Raw genomic sequence first — 25227 nt, 5'->3', positions numbered from 1 at the left:
AATTAGTAAGAAATATTTGAAGCTGTCCTCTGTGAACCAGAAGTTCTTCCATTTCATGGGAGAGGGTAAAAACACTGAGGGGAAAATAAGCAAACAATGCACAATGCTTCAATGAATAATGAATACAGTGTGTAATGGCTACAAGGCTACAATTATATGGATTTGAGCATATTAAGGACACATCATACACATGAAATATACTGTATATGAGCAAGAAATAAACTGTCGGTATTTCACCACAGTGTTTTTTTTAAACGCCATGAATATCCTTCTCTAGAAGATCAGAAGGAAATTTTTGGTAGTGCTTTGGGGGAAAATGCTGGTGATGATGAAGACATGGATGGTGTAAAGTTATTTATTATTGCAGATCAGGTTCAATTCAGATTTTTTTTTTTAAATTAATCTAATTGTTAAATCTAAAAAAATAAAATAAAATAGAAACATGCCACTTTCATTTGTTGACATCAGGTGTGATGGATGTGAAGATTTGTTTAAAGCTCAGCTTAGTTGTTAGTCCATCAGTAGAAAGTGCTGTAAATTATTTCTTGAGTTCAGATTCTTGGGTCAGAAGGCACAGGTGTGAGTTCACAGAGTTCGGTGCACATGAATGAAGAAACAACAAAGACATCATTGACATCTGAGGCTACAGTCTTAAGTTTCTGTTTTTTAAACACATTCTTGCTCAGAAGTCCTTTTATATTATGGTTGACAGGTGGAAAGCTACAGCAAAGGAAAAAAAATGAGCATAAGTTTAAGAATCCCTATGTGTCATCACATAAAAAGGAGACAAAAAAGAAAGAAAGAGAGAGAGACAGAGAGTGAGTGAGTGAGAGAGATAGATAGATAGATAGAGAGAGAGAGAGAGAGAGAGAGAGAGAGAGAGAGAGAGAGAGAGAGAGAGACCAAGAAGGTCAGAGGAGGTAGTAAAAAGAATGGATAACTTCAAATTTTCTTCACAACTTCTTTACTTTTTTTTTGTATTTGTAAGCTTTCCATACTGTTTTAAGATTCTCCATGACAACATTTGTTGTTTTAAATTATTTTGAGGCAAAAAAAATTATAAAAGCAAGAGACATTTGCAATTAAAAATAAGCAATAACATTTACAGCCTATTTATTGGCAAACACTGATATAAGAATCAAACAGGAGTCTATATTAGAGATACCAGGACAGTATACATGTACACGAAGGCTTGGTATAATCAGAACACGGTAAGCTGAGTGTATACTTCACAGGTGAGTGAGTGTGTGAGAGTCTGAAATCGGTAACTGTTAGAAGTGGTGGACTCCAGAAGCGATGCACTCCAGAAGTGGTGGACTCCAGAAGCGATGCACTCCAGAAGTGGTGGACTCCAGAAGTGGTGGATTCCAGAAGTGGTGGACTCTAGAAGTGGTTGACTCAAGAAGTGGTGGACTCCAGAATAGGTGGACTCCAAAAGTGGTGGACTCATGAAGCTATGCATTCAAGAAATGGTGGACTCAAGATGTGATGGATTCCAGAAGTGGTGGACTCCAGAAGTGGTGGACTCCAGAAGGCCTTAGTCCATTTTGAGAGTTGGAGTTCATGGCTTTGATTTGGCCTAACAAATTTATTGCTGGATGAATATTCCTAATTGTTACTAGAACAGTAATTACTGTAGATTCATATGATTTAATTATATGGATTCCACACTCTTTATTTAGAAGTAAATAAAGCATGATATTGCCAAAAATATCTTTGTGCTCCAAATATTATAGAGCATTTAGACAGAAAAAATAATTACTTTTAAAATCAAAAGTTGCTAATTTTCAGATAGCTATACTGTCTGTAATATCACAGTTGTTTAAAAAAGCCTTTAATAAAAAGAAGGCAGAGTGATGGGGAAAAAACTGAGATAAAGAAACATTTTCGTCATTATCATCATCACCATCATCAATTGTATTTTTATACAAAGAAGCAGATCACGGTGGGGAAGAAATCTAATATAAAAAGATGTTCATTATAAGGAAGACAATTAATATAAAAAGATATTCATAAGAAAATAATATTAGATGAACTAAATATAATAAGAAATGTAGCAAAAGATGGAAAGAAGTTCATAAAAATAATAAAAAGATATGACTCAAAGATATTTAAATACAAGGCAAAGCAAATATCACAGAAGCACAGATTATTAAAAACTATAACGCACAACTTTTATATTGTTTTTTAAAAATGTCTATTCTGCGGAACTGAGAAACTTTTGCATGAAATAAACGTCACATTTTAGAAGAGTTGAAACTAAGGACACTGAATTTTTGTGTTCTTTATGTTAAGGAACACAAATGACCAAAGCAATAATAATAATCATAACACTAACAATAATAATAGTTAATACTGCTGTGTAATAGAATAAAATTCAATTAGTGCAATAACTAAAGGGAAATTCCATACTCTCCATTCCATATTCTCAGGAAATCTGTGTTCAAACAGATTTACATTTATGGTATTTGACATATATCCAGAGTTACAGAAGTGTTTTAATTTAAAGTCTCTATCAATGAATGCATCAATGCTATCACGTTTCAGCGGAGGCTACAAACATGGCCGCCCTGGATTCCCAGCTACCAACTGCAGTCCATCGTTATTTGTCACTATCCATCTGATTATGATTACCTGTGTTTAATCAATATGTTCTGTGAGCATTGTTAAAAACCACCTTTGCTGCTGTTTATTATTTGCAAAGTATATGTGCAGATCACTCATTCTCAATAACAGGGAACCGACCCAGCCACTGAGGAGCTAATGCTCAGCACCAGTCCCAAGTGTTGCATGAGGAAGGTGAAACCTGTGCCTAAAACCTGTAACAAACTGTGCCTGAATTAAGTCCATGGTGTGGATGGTCCACTATGACATCCATGAACAAGGACAACAACAACAATGTTTAGTTCACTTGTGCCCATGATATTTACCTGGTTTTTGTCTGATTGCATATTTTCTGCACTTGACCACGTCTAGTCTGTTTGGAACCACTTAGTACCTTCATTGTCTTGAGCCTGTGACCCTATTTCTATTATTTTGAACTATATTTCCAACCTGCATTTGTATCCATTGTCTAAGTGTCAGTGTTTTTGACTGGTTCACTAGGTCATGGACTAGGAAATCCAAGTGCTTTAGGAAGAGGTTGGTCTTTAAATACTGATTCTTTAGAATTGTAGGCTTCAACTTTGGATGAGTTTGATGGTATGTACAATATTATGCCAATCCTCTTTGCAAATATAGGGCTAGTCATCCTGTCCAGTTCTTTTCCAACTGTCTCGACTGTCAAATCGTATGCCGCCTACTATAAATTCTGTTTGACTATTTTATTAAAAGATAGTGATGTAAAAACATTCTGACATATAGTATCTCACTGGTTCTCACTGATGTCACACCCCAAATCCCACTGCCATGCATTTTAATGTGAGGCCAAGGAGGAACTGTGATGCTCTGACTGAGCACAATAAATCACAGAGATCTTTCTTCATATACCGTTGATATACCGAGGTGGTTAGTTGAATGGAAAATAGAACATTTTCAGATTAGATGTGTGAACTGTAACATCTGACATCTAAAAAAGTAATTGTAAAGTAATTATTACGCTAGTTTTGCAGCTGACAACTTTTGTTTTCTTTAAGAATATAGCAGAGGCATCTTCACACTTGGCTTAAATACTCGGGTCTATACTCAGGGCTGATTCTGGGCTTGTTTGGAAGAGGGGTTCATAATCTTTGGTTTGCTTTTACATGGTCATTTCTGTGCACACAGGGTTGCAAAATTATACATACTAGGCTCACTGGCTTGCTCATTTTAATTATGTTTCTTTAGTACCTCAACATCCGAGCACTGAAAAAAAGCAATGGTGCATGGCATGTCATTGTGCAGGAATACCTGAAAACAAGGAGCAGTTTTTATATAAGAAGATTTTTCAGTATGCAGGCCAGCGTTGGGATGTGTGTATGCTCTCATTTCAAACACTCGAACCTGGAAAGGTAAGCAAATTACAGCACTCCAGTCATATGAAAGTCTGGTTTCATGTATCACGAAGACATTTCATCTTCTCTGCTGACAATACAAACCGTTTCCCTTTCACCATCGCAAAACGTAAAGCAGGAACAAGTTGACCTACTGAGAGGAGAGCGGACCACACAATAATTTGATTAAAGTGAACCTCAGTCCACCATTTCCAAGAGAACAGCGGATTAGTTCTCTGGATGGACAAGTAATTGAAAAAAGCTTTACTTGCACTTCACCAGATATGCAGAATTCTCAGAGCAAATGGCTCCAAGTCTGAAAAACAGAGCTCCGAAAAGGCTTAAAAAAAAGAGTTTGCCCTATCAGCAAGAGAATTGATTTGAATCAGAACAATGTCACAGCTGTCCGTGGCTTGGTGCCAAGGGAGAAAAATTGGCCATACTGTCTGGGTGTGGGAGAAATGACATAATCTCTATCTCTTGTCAATTAAAGTGATGCTAATCCCAGCCAAGTAATTAATTAATTAACTATCTTACATAATTCATAATATTATGAACTACTTAAGGCTATGAACTATAAATATGACTTAATTTTATATTACTTTTTTATATAATTTATATATTATATAACTCCTCTTAAAATTCCTTTCGGGTTAGCCCAAGCTCACATGAGAAAGCACAAATTATGTCTCATTGATTGACATACGGATTGGCGAGTATAGTTATTGGTTAGAACATGTGTCTCACACTTCTACGTTTAGGGGTTCAATCCCAGCCATCTTGCAAGTTCTCCCTGTGATTTGGGGATTCCTCTGGGTACTCTGATTTCCTCACCAGTCCAGGCCCTAGTGTGTGTGTGTTATGTCCTTTAATGGGTTTTAATGAGGACACATTGTGTCCTCCACCTTATACCCTGAGTCCTCTGGGATAGACTCCAGGTTCCCTATGACCCTGTGTAGGGATAAGCTGCACAGAAAATGAATAGATCAATCTGATTATTAGGAAGACGTCTAAACAGCGTTTTTTGTTTGTTTGTTTGTTTGTTTGTTTTTGTTTCTGGTAATTCTTAATATACACTTTTTTATAGTTATTATGTATAATTAGACCAGTTACTGTATGATTAGCGTCCCAGTGACAATCTCCATATTCTATCCAAATTTACACAATAGAAGAAAAATTTAGAGCCTCCAGGTGGCCAAGTGGCAGAATCCCACACTCTTGTTAAGACCTGTTTCAAATTTATTGTGTGGACCATGTGATCTGCTGTGGAAACCCCAAACAGGGAGCAGCTGAAGGAAGAATAAAAGGCATAGAATGAAAAAAATTATTCTTTAAGGGGGTGAGGACTAACTTGATAACGTCTGTAAGGATTAGACAAACTGGAATATTTATTCAGGTGCTCACATATAGTCAGGCATGTTCAGACAAAAAAGTAAACTCTATCAATTAATCACTGGAGGAATGTTGCATGGAAGAATCTGGAGCTGAGCCAGGCTGCTTATTACATACTGTAGTGAGATTGTGGAGGTTAAATTAAATAAAGTAAATCATCACCAAGAGCCAGTGCACACTGACAGGTTTAAATTACACATTACATCCACACATTCTATATGGATGATAGAATTCAGAAAAAAAATTACATTACACAGACATCTACGAATATCTCCTAACATCATCCAGTCAGGATGCCTCCTTTTCACTAGCTGGCTAACAACATGTGTCAAAACACACGTGCATACTAAGTTCACTAAGTGAACGTCTCTCTTCACACTTCCAGACATGAACTCAAAGATGCACTTAATGTGGTTTCATCCACTCATGCAAATTAAGACACACAAGCTTGGATTAATGAGGATCCTGGATTTGAATTCTCCAGAGTTAACGATTAAACCACCACGAGCAGAAAACAAAACTTACACTTTGATAGAGGATTTCCATAATCTGTAGAGTAATTACGATTTCACCGCAGGAACATCTGTATTTCAAACAACTCAATCACTGCAGTGAAGGAGAAAGAGAAGATTACAGCAGTTACGTACTGACATAGGAGCCCATGAGGATGTAATGTCTGTGGTTTAATTACTTTTTCTCCTTGTTCCTGTCAGTCAACAAGTAATAAGGAGAAAACAAGTGGCATACAGCTAAAGCTTAATAATGACCACACATTTAGGAGTACTGTCTTTCCTGCATCCTAACACTCTTAAGATCGAGGCTTTTCACCTCTTAAAATGTCACTCCAGCAAGTGTGAGTGATTTTCCATTAAAGTACCACGTGCCACAAGGCATTCACTTTTCTGAGTGCTTTCAATGGAAATAGATAATGCATACTGGACTTCCTTTAGAGGAAAGACTATTAGAAAAAAATTGCATCCTCTCCGCAATTTAATAACACTGTACTATCAGATTAAAGTGTGCTATCAGATTTTCACAACAATTTTTTTCATTTAGTCGTCAAGTAAAAAAAAAACATCAACTTTGAACTTTTCTGTTTTTTATTAAATAATTAAATAATTACTTTGGAAAAGCTGATCTGTTTTGTTGACTAATAAAGTAAATTTAGCGCAACTAACAATGACTTATTTAACCAAAGCTGAATAATTGAGTAGGGGGGCACGGTGGCTTAGTGTTTAGCACGTTCACCTCACACCTCCAGGGCTGAGGGTTCGATTCCTGCCCCCGCCTCTTGTGTGTGTGGAGTTTGCATGTTCTCCCCGTGCCTTGGGGGTTGTCTCCGGGTACTCCGGTTTCCTCCCCCGGCCAAAGACATGCATGGTAGGTTGATTGGCATCTCTGGAAAATTGTCCGTAGTGTGTGAGTGAATGAGAGTGTGTATGTGCCTTGTGATGGGTTGGCACTCCGTCCAGGGTGTATCCTGCCTCGATGCCTGATGACGCCTGAGATTTTTGGATAAGCGGTAGAAAATGAATTAATGAATAACTGAATAAATCAGTCATGGGTTGTAGGCGTATCTGAATTGTCTGTAATGTGTGAATAGGTGTGTGAGTGTGTGTGATTGTGCCTTGAATGATCCTCACAACCTTGTGTAGGATAAGTGGTACCCAAAATGGGGATTTAAGTGAGAGGAACGTCTTGTTTTGGTCTTTGTAGGTCTAATTAGCTGGTTTTAAAAAGATATATTCAAACTTTGCTAAAGGTCTACATGTTTCTTTTAAAGAATGAATAATAAAATCATTTTAGTCAATTTACTGAGAGTTAAGTGAAAAGATTATTCAATGTAAATGTCTTGGCTGGCCAGTACTGGCAGTTTCATGACTGTAATTTAAATGATATGTTTAGATTAATTTACTTCTTGTAATGTGTTAATATATTAGTTTTAGTATTACCTCATTCACAGGGCAAGGGTTAGGGTTATGCTCCACATAAACTAAAGCTAATTATCACTGAATTTTTAAACGAGGTATAATTATTGCTATGGTGAAGCATTCAGTTAGTAGACATTTATTTATGTCTTGGACCTCAGACTCTCCACTATAAGACATTTTCCACATTCTCATTAGCATAACTAGCCCTTAGCACCCCCCAACACCACCAACACTACAACGAAAAAAAGCTTCAGTGACCAAGAGACTGCAGTTTTTATACCCAATATACTTTTATGACCAATCAGGTTCTTAGGATTGTGTACAAGAACATCATGTTTACATTTAAATGACAAGATCAAATCTGGAGCCTGAGATGGCTATAAACAATAGAAATTTTTAGTTTCTTTAGCCAGTTGTGTTGATTTAGATGGATAGTTGGCCCTTCATTTTGTTGAAAGCTGCATACTTTGCAAGCTTAATGTCTGGCCACTTATCAGAATTACAGTGAAGTTCAAGAAAAACTTTCTTTACAGACAAATCCAATAACTGATTTCTACTAAAAGGTAAAATTGCAAATTGCGATTATTATGAAATAATAATAATAATAATAATAATAATAATAATAATAATCATCATCATCATCATCATCCTCATCATCATATATTTTTTTAAATAATTTGCATTTATTTTAAATATTCTAAATTAATTATATTAATATTTTACCATATTACTGTTGTTGCAAGCCAAATATTCAGATTTTGTAAATATGTATTTTTTTTTTGGCTTGAACAATATTAACTGATTCCACATGTTTGATTGAAAGGTTTGGATAAATAAAATGAATGAATTTATATTCTATGAGGAGTTTCGTATTTAGAAATATTAAGGTTAATGTCAATTATTCTGGAACTCATTCTTGGTGTGTGTGTGTGTGTGTGAGAGAGAGAGAGAGAGAGAGAGAGAGAGAGAGAGAGAGAGAGAGAGAGAGAGAGAGAGAGAGAGAGAGAGAGAGAGAGAGAGAGAAAGAATGAGACAGAGAGTCTCTATATCAGTGCTAATTAGAGTGTACAAGGAGGAGAGCGTGTCAATATATTGTAAAAGTGTGTATCTGTGTGTGTGTGTGTGTGTGTGTGTGTGTGTGTGTGTGTGTGTGTGTGTGTGTGTGTGTGTGTGTGTGTGTGTGTGTGTGCCCTTGTTAATGAGCAACAGAATTAGTGCACTGATCTTGTGCTCAGTTGTTCCAGTGCCAGGCATGCCATTAAGATGACGACGTGCTTCAAACCGGGTTTGTCTCAAACCTAGACACATTAAAATAACAGTGGCTGGCAAGCACACACACACACACACACACACACACACACACACACACACACACACACACACACACACACACACACACACACACACAGACACACACACACACACACACACACACACACACACACACACACACACACACACACACACACACACACACACACACACACACACACACACACACACACACACAGAGCCAAAGCCACAGACATCTTTATCCTACTGCATCGTTCTTTCAGTGAGAAATGTTCACTCAAGTGCAAGAAAGAAGTAAGACATGATACACAGCTTACTAGCTCCTGCAAATAAATGTACTGTTCTCTCATCCTCTGTGTGGGAGTCCACATCAATATTTATTGTTTGAATTTCACAATAATAGTGTCAGGATATGAAATCTAAGATTTTATTCAATCACAAACTAATAAAACCCCAATATCAGACCCTAATCCAGTTTAAAACCTAAAATGCGGTTTTTAAACAAATGATCCATTGTGACTTCCACATCAAAATACACATTTATGAAAAAGAGACATTCAAATTTGCTTAATGAATGTGAACAGGAAAGATTTTTTAAGAAAAAACCCACATATTGTCCCTATAGAGCTTCAAGGACCTTAATCCTTCATACCAAGGTGATGATAAAGAAAGGAAAAGATTAATGTTAAAAATATTGTGCCAGTGACTGGAAGGTCTGCCAAACAGGCATTAAGTCCACTAAAAATATGTTCCGCCAAAAAATTAAATGTACTTTTACACTTACTTTTACTCTAAATGTAATCAATCAGCTGAGACAAGCTTCTTTCTTAAGTGCTGGACTGAAGCTACACGATAAGAAATTAAGTGAGGCTTAAGGCATCTTACAGTATAAACAACATGGCTAAATCATCACATACAGTACTGATACATGTCAATCACATTTGGCTGGAAAAGGAACAACATTCATTCCTAAATTTGTACTGAAATGTACAAATGTGTGGCGATTTGTGTGAATCCTTCACATGGTCACACCTACAGTATATGCTATTCTATATCAAAGTCTTGCTGGATTACGACACCCTGTCCATTACATCGACATATGAGACACCACTTTACTGTAGCCAGCAGGAAGAACAAAGCAAGTTAAAAAATGCTAGATGTCTTGGTTTCTCCAAGAATTACCTAAACTGAAATTAAGCAGCCCAAGCAAGTTCCCACATGACAATGCCGCTGTGCACAAAGTGAGTTTATGAACTTAAGTGAACTTCACAAAGCTCTGACCTGGAAATGGAAGACTGACTGCTTGCTAGGCTTCCTCAAGCAACATCATGGCTTGACCTCACTAATACTCTTGTGTCTGAATGGAAAAATCCCAACAGCCATTTTCCAAGAACTAGCAATTAAATTCAATTGATCTGTCTTTTATTTAATTAAATAACTATATATCTCTTACACCTATCCCTAGCGTTCTAAATATGCAAGCTTGCAGTGACAATGGCAAGGAAAATCTCCCTGAGATGATATGAGGAAGAAACCTTGTGAGAAACCAGGTTCAGAAGGGAAACTCATCCTCATTTAAGTGACACTGGATAGTAAATAATGTAAATGTAAATCATGTCCTTTATGGCAACAGATTGTGGTGACTGAAATTAAGCAACCAAGAGCTCTTGAGGAACTAATAGGTCAGCGTCATTTCTGAGTCATTACAGACTTAACACTAATTCCTTCCTGCCGAAGTCTTCAAGCGTTCATTGATGAAGACCCGAGCACAAAGCTGACCAACACAATGGCAATTCAAAGATGGTATGATCGTTTCCCTGTGGTTCTTTCTACAGTGATCCCATACAGATCTATCCCAGCAGAAAGCCTTTTCCCAGAAGATTTGGAAAGAGATGTTCAGCAAACACATATACTGTAGATCACATAATCAGGTTTCCACAAGCATTCAAGTTCAAGTATCATGTGAATGTCACAACTCCTTCCTTAACACACCTGTTCCTGCCAGCACTCCATCTGAGAACTCATCGTGGGAGACTGAACTAGTCATTTAAATAAATAAATCACACAAAAGGTTTTAGCTTTTAAGTGTGAAGCCATGCGCAATTTCCACAGAAGCCAATGCCCAATTCATATTTCATGCGATAAATGAATTATTGAGCATGCAAAAACCTCATGCGGTCATTTCTTTCACTTCCATGGTACTATAGAAACATTTGTATAAAGATTACACTAAACAAGGCTCATTTCTATGATTATATGACCTTGTCAGATATAACACAATATCATTGAAAAAAAGTCTCAAAATCATTAGCAGAATTCAAGAGCAAGCCTGAAAACAGGTTTAATAAATAGTAATCAGCACCACATTCTCTACACTCAACACTAGTAGTAATAGTAATGCACTACATTTACATTTCAAAACTTAATGCTCGGTAAAGCAATAAGCTATGAGAGGGCATGTGTTATGCTGACTGTATCGTTTTTTCTGGGTGTTGATGCGGTGATTTTGATGAAAAATACAATTTTTTAGTTCAACAATATTACCCAGGCAAGACAGTTGTACTGAATATTAGCGCAGATGTGATTCAGCTGTAGGTGCAAGATCACAGTGATGTGTAATAACACCGTAATACAACAGCTCTATAAACAAGAAATGAACATCGAGTAACTGACATTTCAGACTCCAAATAATTACATGGCCAAATATTTTGTTTATTTTTAATGTCCCTTTACCTTCGTAAATAAATATCAGCGCTCTTGGAATGTGACTTGTCCAATGAAATTAGTGGAACGGAACAACCATTTAAATAGTAAGTAGATCAAACCTTCCGTTCTGTAAACCGTTTATCCTGCAGTTTCGGGGGAACCTGGAGCATATCCCAGGACGGGATAAAGCAGGGGACAACCAGGACAGGATGCAGGTTTACCAGGATACAATTTCATACACATTTTCACACCCATTCACACACTACAGACATCTAATCAATGCCATTCGTAAGAGGTGTACAGTAAATCAAACCCCTAACCCTGGATGTGTGAGGCAAATGTTATAAACTTACTATTAATTGTATTCTGTTGAAAGTAATTTTTGGCTGCTAAGCAACAGAAAATTATAGAATTGGGCATAGCAATTATTGTACTGTAATGATTGATGATGATTACTGTATCGGTTTAAAATCTGATTTATTAATACAGTATTAAGTTATTGTACATGTAGAATTTTATAACCAATCAAATTTTAAAGAAATAACTTTTTAGGATTCTGTGTTTTTTTTCTGCAGGTTTTACCTTTTTGTGATCCACATTTAATAACAGCCTGAACAAGTGAAGCTTGGATAAGCAGAACAGTGCTCTGCTTAGACAGCACTAGAAAAATAAGTGGGATGCATTTTTGCAGTTGTTCACGTGAAACTAGAAAAGATTCGCATCAGCTTCTTCAAAATAGTCGCTCACAGAAGGCATAAGTCTGACAGATGATACCTCCGGATTCTCTTTCTGTGAAAATAAAAGGAGTAAATCAGCAGGAGTGAATCAGCAGGAGTGATTTAGTCCACGAATTTTGGTGGCCTGTGCACATCTGTGGCACCCTTTCCATCTCTTGTAATGTTTTTAGTCCTGACTCCCTGAAGGCTCTCACCTTTTGTTGGCCGGTCTACAATTTCTCCTGCAAGCTCAGGGCTCTGAAAGAGACAGAGACACTGAAGCATCCATCTTCCCACACTGACTGTTACATCGCTATATGTAGACTTTCCCTTTCACGTAAAAAGAGAACTGACTGTATACGGACAGTGACATGTTGAAGCCTCACTTCAGTCTCCTACAGCAGAATCCTTAATAATATTATTGTTATTATTTTTACTATTTATTTTATTACTGTTTTTTATTAATTCATGCTATTATTGTTTTCATATTTCATCAAAATGAGACAACAGTGAGCCTAAGAAAGGAGTAAAAATCTATGATGCTAAGAGACAGAAAAGGAAGAGAGATATATTCTGACAAAGATAAGCAGAAGGAGACAAAGAAATAAAGGAAGGTAGACTGAGTAAAGATTAAAGGAAAGAAAGAAAGAAAGAAAGAAAGAAAGAAAGAAAGAAAGAAAGAAAGAAAGAAAGAAAGAAAGAGAATTTGTGTAACTATTTATTTTAATGATTATTATAATTTAGTTTTTACATTGTTATTACATAATTATTTAAACTTTATCTCTATAGTGTTTTTAAAGCATTGTTAACAACAGCTCTATATACAGAGAGATATAGAGAGCAAAAGTTAGCCAAAGAGCAGAAAGGAAAAAAGACAGGGGTGAGAGAAAGAGATATTAGATAGAGATGGACAAATACGATAAGCAGAGAGAGAAACAGTAACACAAGGAGGAGGTCATACAGAGAGACAGAGAGACAAAATGGAGAAATAAATAGAGAGACAGACAATAGAGGCACAGATAAAGAGTGAGACAGACAGAAATAAAGTCAGACAGAATCACAACAATCGGTTCTATGTAGCATGATGTCATCCTTTTTTCTGAACCCCAGACATGGGTCATCCTCCCACCGAGAGAGAGAGAGAGAGAGAGAGAGAGAGAGAGAGAGAGAGAGAGAGAGAGAGAGAGAGAGAGAGAGAGAGAGAGAGAGATTTAATGTGAGGGTCAAGTGCAAGTTTTCTAGAGAAAGGTTCAAAGATCTGTGAATGTGCATGCAAAGAAACACACAGTCTGATGCTTCAGTTTTCAGACACCGTATGCGGTACAGAAAATTATAAATATTTCAAAAAATGCCTTAGGTTTTCAGAGAGCACTTAAACATACTTCATATTTCCATCTGAATGTGTGTGTGTGTGTGTGTGTGTGTGTGTGTGTGTGTGTGTGTGTGTGTGTGTGTGTGTGTGTGTGTATGTGTGTGTGTCTCACCGGAATGTTGGCACCAAAGGAAACTGGAATTATAATATAAAAATGTAGGTGTTAACACATGCATGGTAAACTAGTGCAGTATTAATGAGTTTGTTAGAAAACATTAGCATCATGGATTTGATTCTCAGCTCAAGTCTGAGTTCACTGTTCAATTTCATTTAGATATTTGAAAATCCATTAATAAATCATTCATTCAAGGCTTTATTTTGTACCTCGATTTAATCACAAGGAATTAATGCACAATTTTGGGGTGTATTGGGCTTCCAACAGATACCAATTTATAATGTTTTACTAATTTCTTTTATATTTACTATGTAAATGCAGACTAAATACGATATTCTAAAATGATTTTACTGGAAATGAATGAATTAATTACTCAGATTTGTGTAAGTCGTTAAAGCCAATCCTGGTTTAAATTAACGAAACATTCTGACATCGATTTCGCTTGTTATCAAAGATTTGTAGAAGTGTGTGCTAGACTTCTGAACAATCCCACTTCTGCACACCCGCAAACTAACTCACAGTGGTTGCAAATCTGAATAAAGATCCTACGTTTTCATGTTTGCATATTTGCATCATGATGCACAGGGTAGATTTATGGGTAAAGGTATAAAGGCAGACCAATGGGCTGATGTGGATATTTTCAAAATTCTATCAGTAATCTGCAGTACTGTGTGTTAATGCTGATTAGTTGAGAAGGAAGTCCAGTTGTCCATTTTTAATGAGGCCCCACCGATTTTATCAAGTGTTTCAAAGTAATATGGCTAATATAATCTGACTGCTAATCTGGTATGACTCTGATGCAGTATTATAATGAGCACAAAGCACCTCCAAAATGCTAATGTGCACAGAGATAAGGCAGTGAAAGCAGTGTTCATTACTATGGACACTAAATAAAATGGCTATTTTTTTTTTTTTAGATCTGTAAAAAAAATGTATTTTTATCATATCTGTAACTAGTGCTTCATAGTTCATATTAGCCTGTTGCAGTATAGGGGAAAATAGATAGAAAGTTAACTTTTATTTAGCTTCCCAGAAACAATTTACAATAACAGTACACAAATAAATGTCAAGTCAAGTCAAGATGCCAGGAACAGCAATTGCCATGGCAGGAGATAACAAAGACAAACCAACAACGAGGACTCAGTGAAGCAACATGCAACACAGAGGGAATAAATAGGCAGGGTAGATTTAGTGCAGGTTAATGGTGTACTTTTATGTTAAAGTGTAACAAGCTTTACATTTATTGCCCTAACCCAAAGCACAAACCCAATTTAATCTTTACTGTTAATAAACTACCAGCCCTGATCAGTTTCTCTCCTCCTGCTGGCTTGGTAGGAAGTAATTTCAATGCAAAGTGGTGTATCATAAAAGAACATCAATTTAATGATGTGTATTTAATTTTAGGAATTACAGTTTGTCCGTGTTTAGAGATAATCAGTGCTGCTGAGATTAAGAATGAGGGTTTCATTGAATGCTTCGGTTGTATACGTGTTTGCCATCCCTACTGACTCATTTAGATTTTGAATCCAATCTAGGTTTCATTTGCACTTCTGTCTCTTCTTGCTTTTTATTAAAATGCTGGACATGAAAATTTATTTTAAAGTTGGCAGCGAGTAACAGCTAATTTCACAAGGCATTTTTATAAAATCAAAAAATATGTCTAGATACGCCATGTTTTTTCATATTGACACAAAAAAATCTGTATAATGATTAAAGGTTATGAAAACCTTTATTACAAGAATCTTTATTACAAGTCCATTATAGATGCAGCATATTTTAGCCAGCATGCTGCCTTGCCCTGGTTTAATGCTTTACCTTTTTTTAATTTTTTTTTTTTAAACTTGCCAGCTTAATTATGATGATTAAAGCCTATGATCTATTCACAACATTATGCATCTTTACCCAGTTGTACCATTCAGTAGCTCACAGGAATCCACAATCATGCTATTTATAAGAATGGTTCCCTACTGTAACATACAGTAACTACAGCTGCATCACTGATCTGCTCACACATTCAGCAAGCGGAGTGATAACAGAAACAGACAGCACAGTAACACTGTTCTCACTGCTTTGCTATTATTGGAAGTGTAAATATGGCCATCAGCTTAGTTTTATTCCACTTCTGAAAGACATTGGGAGAAAAATGTGTCCACTAATATCTCACCACCATGCGAGCATCCGTGCCGAAGTGAGAAAGGCTATAATCAGTAATGTATACCTACAAAAAGTGTTATCTACTCTTTACAGGGGAAGGCAGCTAAAGTAATTATAATTATAGTAATATTGTCATTTACATATCAAATTGGGTTACATTTACATTTACAGCATTAAGCAGACACCCTTATCCGGAGAGACTTACATTTTTATTTAAGTTTATACAATGGAGCAATTGAGGTTTAAGGGCCTTGCTCAGGGGCTCAGCAGTTGCAACTTGGTGGACCGGGGATTTGCACTCATGACCTTCCGATCAGTAGTCCAACAACTTAACCACTAGGTTAACATATCCCCTCAGGTTATGTGATGAATGAGGGGTTTCTGTAGAATAGAATAGAATAGAATAGAATAGAATAGAATAGAATAGAATAGAAATGTAAAAATAAACATTTGATCATAACACACTAAATAAAATTATTCCTATCAAGCATGCATCCAAAAAGAAAGAGTTACATATAGAATAATTTGCATGTATTACTTTAACATAGTGTTTTGATCAGTATTACCAAAGAAACAAATAACAAAGCAGTGTTCTGGTTTGATTGGTTGTTGGAACAACTGTGTTAAAAAAATGCTTGTTTGTGAACAATAGTGTTCAGTGATTTGTTGTTATGGACAACTGTAATCAGTGACTGGTCTTTAAGAACAATTGTGATTAGTGATGTATAGTCAGGCTTTACATAAGCTGCTCTGTCAACTCATGTAACCAGCATGTCCTAACAAGTACAGGACAGATTCTGGGAACAATTGTAATTGTGTTTTTGGAACCATGGTAATCAGTTATTGGTTTCTGGTAGGAACTTTGATCAGTGAGTCATAAAGCTCTAAAAAGCCAACAAGCAATGACATCAAGAAGATGTGTTCAAACTTGCTGGTAAAAACATTTTTTTACTGTTCCCTACATCAGGTAGTATGATTCCCCGGGAAATATTTACTGTGCTGGCAAATTATACTGAGTTCTTCTGTATGGCTGCTGTAACACTGCTGTAACTATTGTACTACTTCAGTAACACATACAGTACACTTTACTAGCAATAAACCCTTATTTTTGTTAGCTAGCATTATTTAAAATAAAAAATAACAAAAAACTTTATCGCTTCAGGAGATTTATATCAGGAAACCTTAGGTGAAGCTATACAGGAGAGCTGAATTTAATATTTAAAACATATATGACATCGAGCTGGTGGCATGTTAAGTATAAATACAAATTATTACTGGCGAGTATACTGGCAAGTATAACAGGAGAGTTAACAAAATATTCAAATTCTTATCCAGATAATGTTAGCTAGTTAGTTACTCATAAAACCTACAATTAAAATAGCTTTAATAATCATTCGTTTTTATTGGAAAAACAAAATGTAGATTTTGCACTTCTGCCTAATACATTTACAGCATTTTTAGTTAAAGGATTGATTTCAGTTGCTGTAGTTGCTGTTTCTTAAATACATGTGAAGTTCATTAGATAAAAATCTTTATTTGAGACTAATTATTACCTTGAGAGATGTCGCTGTTGCTGATGACCTGTCACAGGCTAAATATACAGTATAGAGCATGCTGACAGCACATGGCAACAGTTCAAAATTCATGTGGCATGGAATCCAATGTGGTCTTTATCTCCTGTACTCCATCCACCTAAAATCTTGAGGTGTTGTCCATTCTGAGATACCTTTCTGAAGTTATTATTAAAGAGTTATTATAAAGGGTTACTGGAGCCTTGATTCAACTGAGCTGTAAATGTTAATCACAGTACAACGTATGGTAGATTTACCTCATAAAAAGGTCAAGGTACTGTAAGTGCACATAATACACTGACAGTGTGTATCCTCAGTCTGATTCTTTGTGGTTATTATCTTTTTTTTTCTTTTCGAGAAACACCTACTCACTAACATGCATTTTTTTTTTGCATTCAAACTGTCCTCACAGGCTGTCTCTGTACAATCTTGTACAATGTCACTGTTTGCACACTTTTTTTTTTTTTTTATCTGAAACGCTGTAATTATTTTAATTCTTTAAATAAAATGGCTTTCCCTCCCTTTTGCTTATTTACTTTTACACCTCCACCTCCAAAAGTGCACAATGGGCAAATGCAAAATGAAGGGAAAGCACACACACACACACACACACACACACACACACACACACACACACACACACACACACACACACACACACACACACACACACACACACGGACATCATTCCATAATTCTGAATCTACACATCTAAACCAAAGGAAACATTTTGCCTCTTTTCTTTACTATGTTAAAGCTATAAAATTTCCACATGATCAAAACTGTCAGACATTGCAATCTTGTGGGGACATTTGGGACATTCTCACTCACTCAAGATGTGAAAGCGTAAGCTACCTATGGCACTTACCTACAGAGTAAAAGGGATGGCATACTGTCTCTCACCTTTCAATCAATGAGACACTAGCCAATCACAAGTGTCCGCATGCTCTTGTAAGCAAAACAAGGCCAAGGCATCACTTTCCTCCAAGTGTTATGCTGCCATTTGATGCATCATGAGCAACTGTTAGAAAATATACAGTGGTTGGCTTTCTGTGTCTTGAATGTCAGTGGGATTTGGCTAAACTAAATTGTGAAGAAAGGGGACGGGGTGGTTAATTGACAAATATTTGATTTACATTACTTTTCATAAATAACAGTACAAAGAAGAGTGACTACTGCTGTAAAAGGAAAACTTTTAGCAGTTTGGTGTTATGGAGCATTCAGCTATATGTCTACATCATGTCATGAAGAAAGGACTCCAGAGAAACTCCGTCTCCAAACAATCTATCGTTCTACAGTGAGTTGGATTGTTTACAAATGGAGAGCCTTCAAGACAGTTGCAGGCCACAGCAATTTCAGTCCAAGGTCATACTGTTTAATGCTTAGAGATATAATGAAAACCAAAGAGCTGCATCGTGCGGCCAACAGACCTCTGTAGGGACATTAAATGACTACGTTCTTGACAGCATGATCAGAAAAAGAACAAAGTATGGCTTTCAGCGAAGGGGGGCTAGGAAAAAGAATATAACAGCATGATTGCATGAATTACATCTGAACAAATACGGACAAATGTCCTATCTATTTTTGCTTAGGTAGTGGAAATTGGTCCTAAAGAAACAACATCCACTTTATAGCACATCACCTTGATATCTAGCTGACTGCTTTATCAGTCTGTTGCAATAGTTTTGGACTAGGAAGTGGATTCTTATGTGGCAAATGCAGACAAGTGAAATAATCCTCACAGTGAAAATTTCCTAGGCGGCTATAGGAAATTTAAACACTATGGGAACCAAACAATTCAACCACTCAAATTAGTGCACTGGAGCTAACTCTTATACATAGATATATAGTTTCATAGGTGCTGTCTATTTCGGAGCATTGGGGAAAATTTCATGCATATAGGTCAGATGAAGAAAAGCTGGCAAAACAATCATTAGTGATTATTGGCATTATAAAACAGTCCCATATCCACGTCTATGATTTTCAAAAACTTATGTCAGAGTGCATAAGGCTGTTAGTGAGCATGCTAATTAACAGAGAGTAGAGGGAATTGAGCACACAAAAAGTTATTTCTTTATCTGTTCTGTGCACACTCAGCAACAGGGATACACCTAAGTTGAATTTTGAGACTTTGGGGCCAGAAATAAAATGCATGTTTCCACAGCTGTGATTGGTCATTCTCAACCCATATCGTTTCATTCACAAAAAGTCCTAAATCTCACTACCATTCACTGTAGGTCCTACTCTTTTAATACGTACTTAATATGCGGATCGACAGTTGCTGATCTGTAATCAACCAGTCTGTTATTAAGAGTTTTAAATGGATTTTTTTAAAGATCTTGTGTCCTAAAACAACACCGCATCTCACTTTGATCAAATGGTTTCATTTATTTTATCAGTCATAAATTTAAGTACATTATATAAACATCAATAATAATAATAATAATAATAATAATAATAATAATAATAATAATAATAATAATAATACATTACTATAGAATTCTTGCCCCCAAAATGTTTGATTTTAAATAAAATTTTCATCTTAAATTAGCCATAATGTAAAAAAAAAAAAGCTATATACTGAAATCATGTGTTGGAGTAAACCAGTCCAATCCTCTGTCTTTATAGTTTCATCATATTTAGGCTCTTTGAATAGAATAGAATACATTTGAATATAACAGAATAGATCAGAATAGAATAGAATAGAATAAAGCAAATTAGAATATGTTTGTCATGTTTAACATGTACAGTAATTATGTGTATCTCATCTACTCTCACTATTTGTAGAAAGGGGCCTTGAGTTCTTTTATTCTAAGTTACTATCTTGGATAATTTTAATAATGTAGTTCACATGTCACTGTAGTTTTCACTGTAACATTATTTCTCAAATCAGAACCTAACACTCGAAACAGAGTATAGCGAATGAAGGTACTAGTCACACCTCAACACTCTTTAAAACCATTACACTACTGTATATGCTTTGGATCACCAAGAACAATACTAACATGAGTAAACTTGTTTTAGGAGTAAATGATAGTTTCTCTTACTAGCACACAATACAGTATACTGTAAATCACTGGTGCTCTAGTCTAGCTCTTTTCCCTAAACCCAACCCTACGCCTACCTCTAAACTACATCACATCATTTCAAATTCAAACACTGCAATAGACTTCCATTTACTCCTCTTGAGATGTGTTAGTTTCAACCACATTACACCCAAAATGGCTTAATAGACCTTTCTTTTCTCAGTTACCTCAATGTCCAAATATACTGTACAAGCTAAATTACTTAAAACAAAAATGTTGCAGGCATGATTCGATGTTTGGGACCATTTAGACCCAAAACATATTGTTCGCTTCAGTCTCAAGAGCAAAAATATAAACAGTGGCGTATCAAATCCCCTCACTGTACTAACAAATGGGTCTCTGAAGGATGCACAAAGTGCTCAAAATTCCTCAGTCATTCCCAAAAGTGTGTACTCTGATTATCTTGCTGGCATTCTAAAAAGTCATAACTAGGTTTTTTGAAGAATACAAATTCAGAGTCTCTCCGTTATCCCAGTAGTATCTTGCTCAGCTCTTCTCTCCTTTTGCGTACTCTTTATCTCATCATTCCCCACAACATCCAGTTTCAAATAAATAAATAAATAAATAAATAAATAAATAAATAAATAAATAAATAAATAAATAAATAACTAGAAGCTTGCTTAATCAAATACATTTTTCTAGAACATGACCACTGAAATGAGCAACTTTTTTTTAAAAGAAACAAAAATACAGATTTACAGTTTTTACTTTTTGGCATTTACCATTTGTAAAAAAAAATTAACCCATGGACTTATTTTAAATCCCAACAGAAAATATCTAGTTAAACCTTGTTTAACCATTATTTGTTTTTTATATATTTATTAACTAACTGGGCTATATATGTTAAGAGATAACACAGAGAACACCCTTTGACAAATCTTGCTTTTGTGGAAACTCATACAATAGTTTTTACATTTTTTTACTAGCTTGTAGGTAGAAATCTTAACTGTGTGTGAGATAAGTGCAGGAAAATGCAACTAGTAAATGTTTGATTGGCACATAGAAATAAATGCTGGCACTAAATTGCTTCAGCTCTGGAAGATGCCAAAATTTTTGGTCATGCTTATTCTAAATGCAGTGACACACTTTGTTTAGAGCTTTCAAATTCAGAAGATTCCAGCTTCCAAAGTAATGAAAACATGAGCACTTTTATAAGTTGTAATCTTGTCATTAGAATAATTTGCATACTTAGCATAATTATAATATGAAGATGAAAACAAACCAGAACAGAATAGAACAGAGCAAAATTACGTAAACTTGACTACAATTCAAACAAACAAACAAATAAATAAATAAACTTGATACATTTTCGATCTTTATATTTAACCCTAGTAATTTATAATAGTGCTTGCTGATGTAATACAATATGTTGGTATGAAAAGATGTCACCGTGGTGCAGCATTAGGAATTCAGTCCTAATCTCAGATTACTGTATGTCTGGAGTTTCATGTGTTCTCTCCAAGTCTGGGTTGGGTTTGTCTATGTTCTCTGGTTTCTTTCCTCCTCTGCAAAATAGCTTGTAGGTCTCCAGGAGTGAATGAGTAAATATATTGTGTGCTGCAGTTGACTGGCATTCTAGTCAGGTTGTATGCCCACTTTGCAGTCAGTGTTCCTGAATGAATGAATGAATGAATGGGCTAGAAAAGCATGACATTTTTAAAACTCTGCTTTTATTAGCTGCATATTACACGCCACTCCAGGTGTATGCTTAGTAATAAACTCATGCATGTCTCTTTCCCTGTGATTCAGAGCAGATCCCTGGTGACATTTATCCCTGTTCAGTATGCGATGATGAGCCCTCAGATAATCGCACTTCATCTGCTCAGCCACAACATTCATTAGAAATGACCTTTGGAAGCAGCAATTAACCAGGAAAGCTTCAGTGTGGCAAAACAAAAGCCGAATTAACAGCATTTAAGAGGATATCAGCCCAGGAGTGTATTATTGGCACTGAACATTATCAGCTGGATTAAATATAACATGGCAGCATCGTTCATTAAAGAGCTAATGATGCGCCAACAGTTATGAAACAGCTGTGTAGAGCGTGCAATTCTATTATAACCCTGTTGGAGAACTTCTTAAAAAAAAAAAACACTGGCTCCTAATAAATGTGGCATTATGATAAATAATAAAAGACAATAGAAATAATAGATTAATCTTGATTAAACACCATCACTGCGACGTGCACCGAAGGACGTTGATCTGATATCATTAATGCAAGTCAAAAATCTGTTTTAAAAATTGTCTGCATGATTTTGTCTACACTCATTGATGTGGGCAGGTGATTTAAACAAAGCAACATAGGAGTTAAAGCTGCTAAAGCAAACAGTGCAAGAATAAAGTCAAAGACCAGATGTGGCAGTCAAAGATGGTGATGATTACAGAGAAAGAGTAAGATAGTGATATGAAATAGAAACAGAAAGGCGGAGAGGCCAAAAGCATTGCAGAAATACTAACCACTCCCTCATTGCAGTTTTTGTGGCTGCATTATAATAACAGTGATGCAAGAGGATAAATGTTAAACCTAGGGAATTTTCATAATCACAATTTATCCTGTAGGCCTTAATTTTATGCTGTCTGTTTACCTCCCAAAGTGAAGTCACGCAGCAGCCTAAACAGCCCTGATTATGTTTAGATTTAAAAAATATTATAAGCATCTGTTTGTAGCCCCAGAGATCACGTTAGACGTAAACGATCAGGAAATAGTACTATTCTACTGGTGAGTTGTAATCAAGCAGCATTTTTCATTTCATTTTTCTTTTCTAATATTCTCTCCACCTGTCCATTTTTTAATTATAGTAGAAGCGATTTTAATGAGTGTCATCAGTTGTCCTCAGCATTACTGATGTCTGTTTCAGACACAGTGCGGTCTTCTGTACTGTACCTCTACGCAAGTTCTTTGACATAAGTGTTGCCAAGATTGCGGTGTGTTATTCTAAGAAACACTTAAGCAATTCCATTGAAATATTCCACCTAGTAAAAACGTCCTGTAAAGGTTTGTGTCACGGCAAGTCGAGAATTTGTTGTTTCTCTTTTAAAGTACATGTAGCAGTGGGACTCTGGTGGAAAAAAGAGACAATGTGTAGCTACTTACATTGCCCAACAATCGCTCTGCACTGTTCACTTTCCTGGCCTTTTGAGACACCAGATTAAGAGTGTGTGCTAAGCAAGTGATCTGTGGGGTAAATCCAGCAACTTTACCGGTAACAATCATATTGCGAGTGTTATCAGTAGCAAGAGAAAGACTTTTGTCTACAATTGTCCACTCGGAGCAGGTATAGAAATAAGATTGCATTGATCGTCACATACTGTAAGTCTATGTCGAACAGGACGTCCAAGAATCAGTGGTGAGTGCAACAAGGGCACACTTGAGCTGCAGCTCCTCTTTCGTAGACTGGGACAATTCCGGGATAGATTTTTCACTGAAAAACTGATGGCTGGGAATTTTGTATCGTGGTTCTAAAGTGTTTATCATTTCTTGGAAACCAGTGTTTTCCACAATGCTATAGGAGTGCATATCTTGCAATAGATGCAATTATGGATTTAGCACGAGTTTTCAGAAAGAGTTTGGCCAAATAGGTTAGGACTTCTGAAATCTGTCCTAAAATAGTAGCTTCTGTAAGTGCAGCTGCAGGTATTTCTATCTTAATGGCATTGACGTTTGCAGAGATGGTTGCTAAGGTTTGTTGTATTTCCAAAATACTTTAACCCGCATTTACAATGACTACAAACTGCAACAGACTTGTCAATCTTTGCTTTTTTTGTGAAAACCATAGTTTTTCCAAACCTCCAAATCTAATATTGGCCGGTGCCTTGCAAATCTCTCCCTCATTGCCCTCCATAGTGCAGTGAGTGTATGCGAAAAACAGCAAACGGCGCGAATTGCAGAGCAATGACGTAATCCACTGCGCCACTGTAGTGAGGGTGCACGTGACAGAGCAGATTCAACTAGTTAAAATTTATTTTTAACATTTGGCATCGTCAAATAATCACGATTCATTTGTTGTTTATTATTTTTGAACAATTTCAAACAGAAATATAAGATTCACGATTCAAAACTCCATGTTTTAAGATCGATGCATACAGTATGCATCGCCAGGATTGGTAATCGACGCATTGAGAAAATAAATGAATCATTACACCACTAGTTGATACCAATCCATCACAGTGCAAAATTGCAGACACAGGCAATTAGACATGCCAGTTAGCCTACAGCCCATGTTTTTGGACTGGGTAGGAAACAGGGATGCTCAAAAGAAACACCCAAAGCATTTGGAGAACATGCAACCTCAATACAGGCCGGAAGCATGAATCAAAACATCGACACCAGAGGTGCAAGACAAATGTGCTAGCCACTATGCCACTATGTATAAGTTTGCTTACACTCTCACACCTGAAAGGTAGCATGGAATTGATTGGTTTTGTTCAGGTTGTTGTAGACTTTTCCTGGCCATAATCAATAGGGACACCTTTAGGACCTAAAGAGATTTGGGGGATTAGAGGCAAGTACAACAGATTTTAATGTTGTTGTCCTTGAGCTGCTTGCAGTTTGGGGTCCTTTATTATTTAATTATTTATGTATGTATGTATTTATTTATTTATTTTACTTATTTATTTCTTCTGGAAAAGCTGTAATTACGATGGAGTAGAATTGCACAATGATCAGAGTGAGCTGTCACTGAGGTAGACAGGAGCCAACGACGGACATTCGGTCTCAGAAATGTAATAAAAATCTTCATTCCCACAGCAAAAGTAAAATAAGGACATATTTAGAAGAAAACTAAAAAAAACAGATAATATTTTTCCTCAGTGCTGTTGAACAGAAGGGAATAACTCCAAACCACAGGACAGACAGATAGTCGCTAGCAGGCCTCTAAAGCCTGATTTCAGAAATAAAGCACATTCATGTTAACTTCATCT

This window comes from Tachysurus fulvidraco, chromosome 13 (assembly GCF_022655615.1).
Source record: "Tachysurus fulvidraco isolate hzauxx_2018 chromosome 13, HZAU_PFXX_2.0, whole genome shotgun sequence".
Taxonomy (NCBI): domain Eukaryota; kingdom Metazoa; phylum Chordata; class Actinopteri; order Siluriformes; family Bagridae; genus Tachysurus; species Tachysurus fulvidraco.
Note: the sequence above shows the minus strand (reverse complement) of the source record.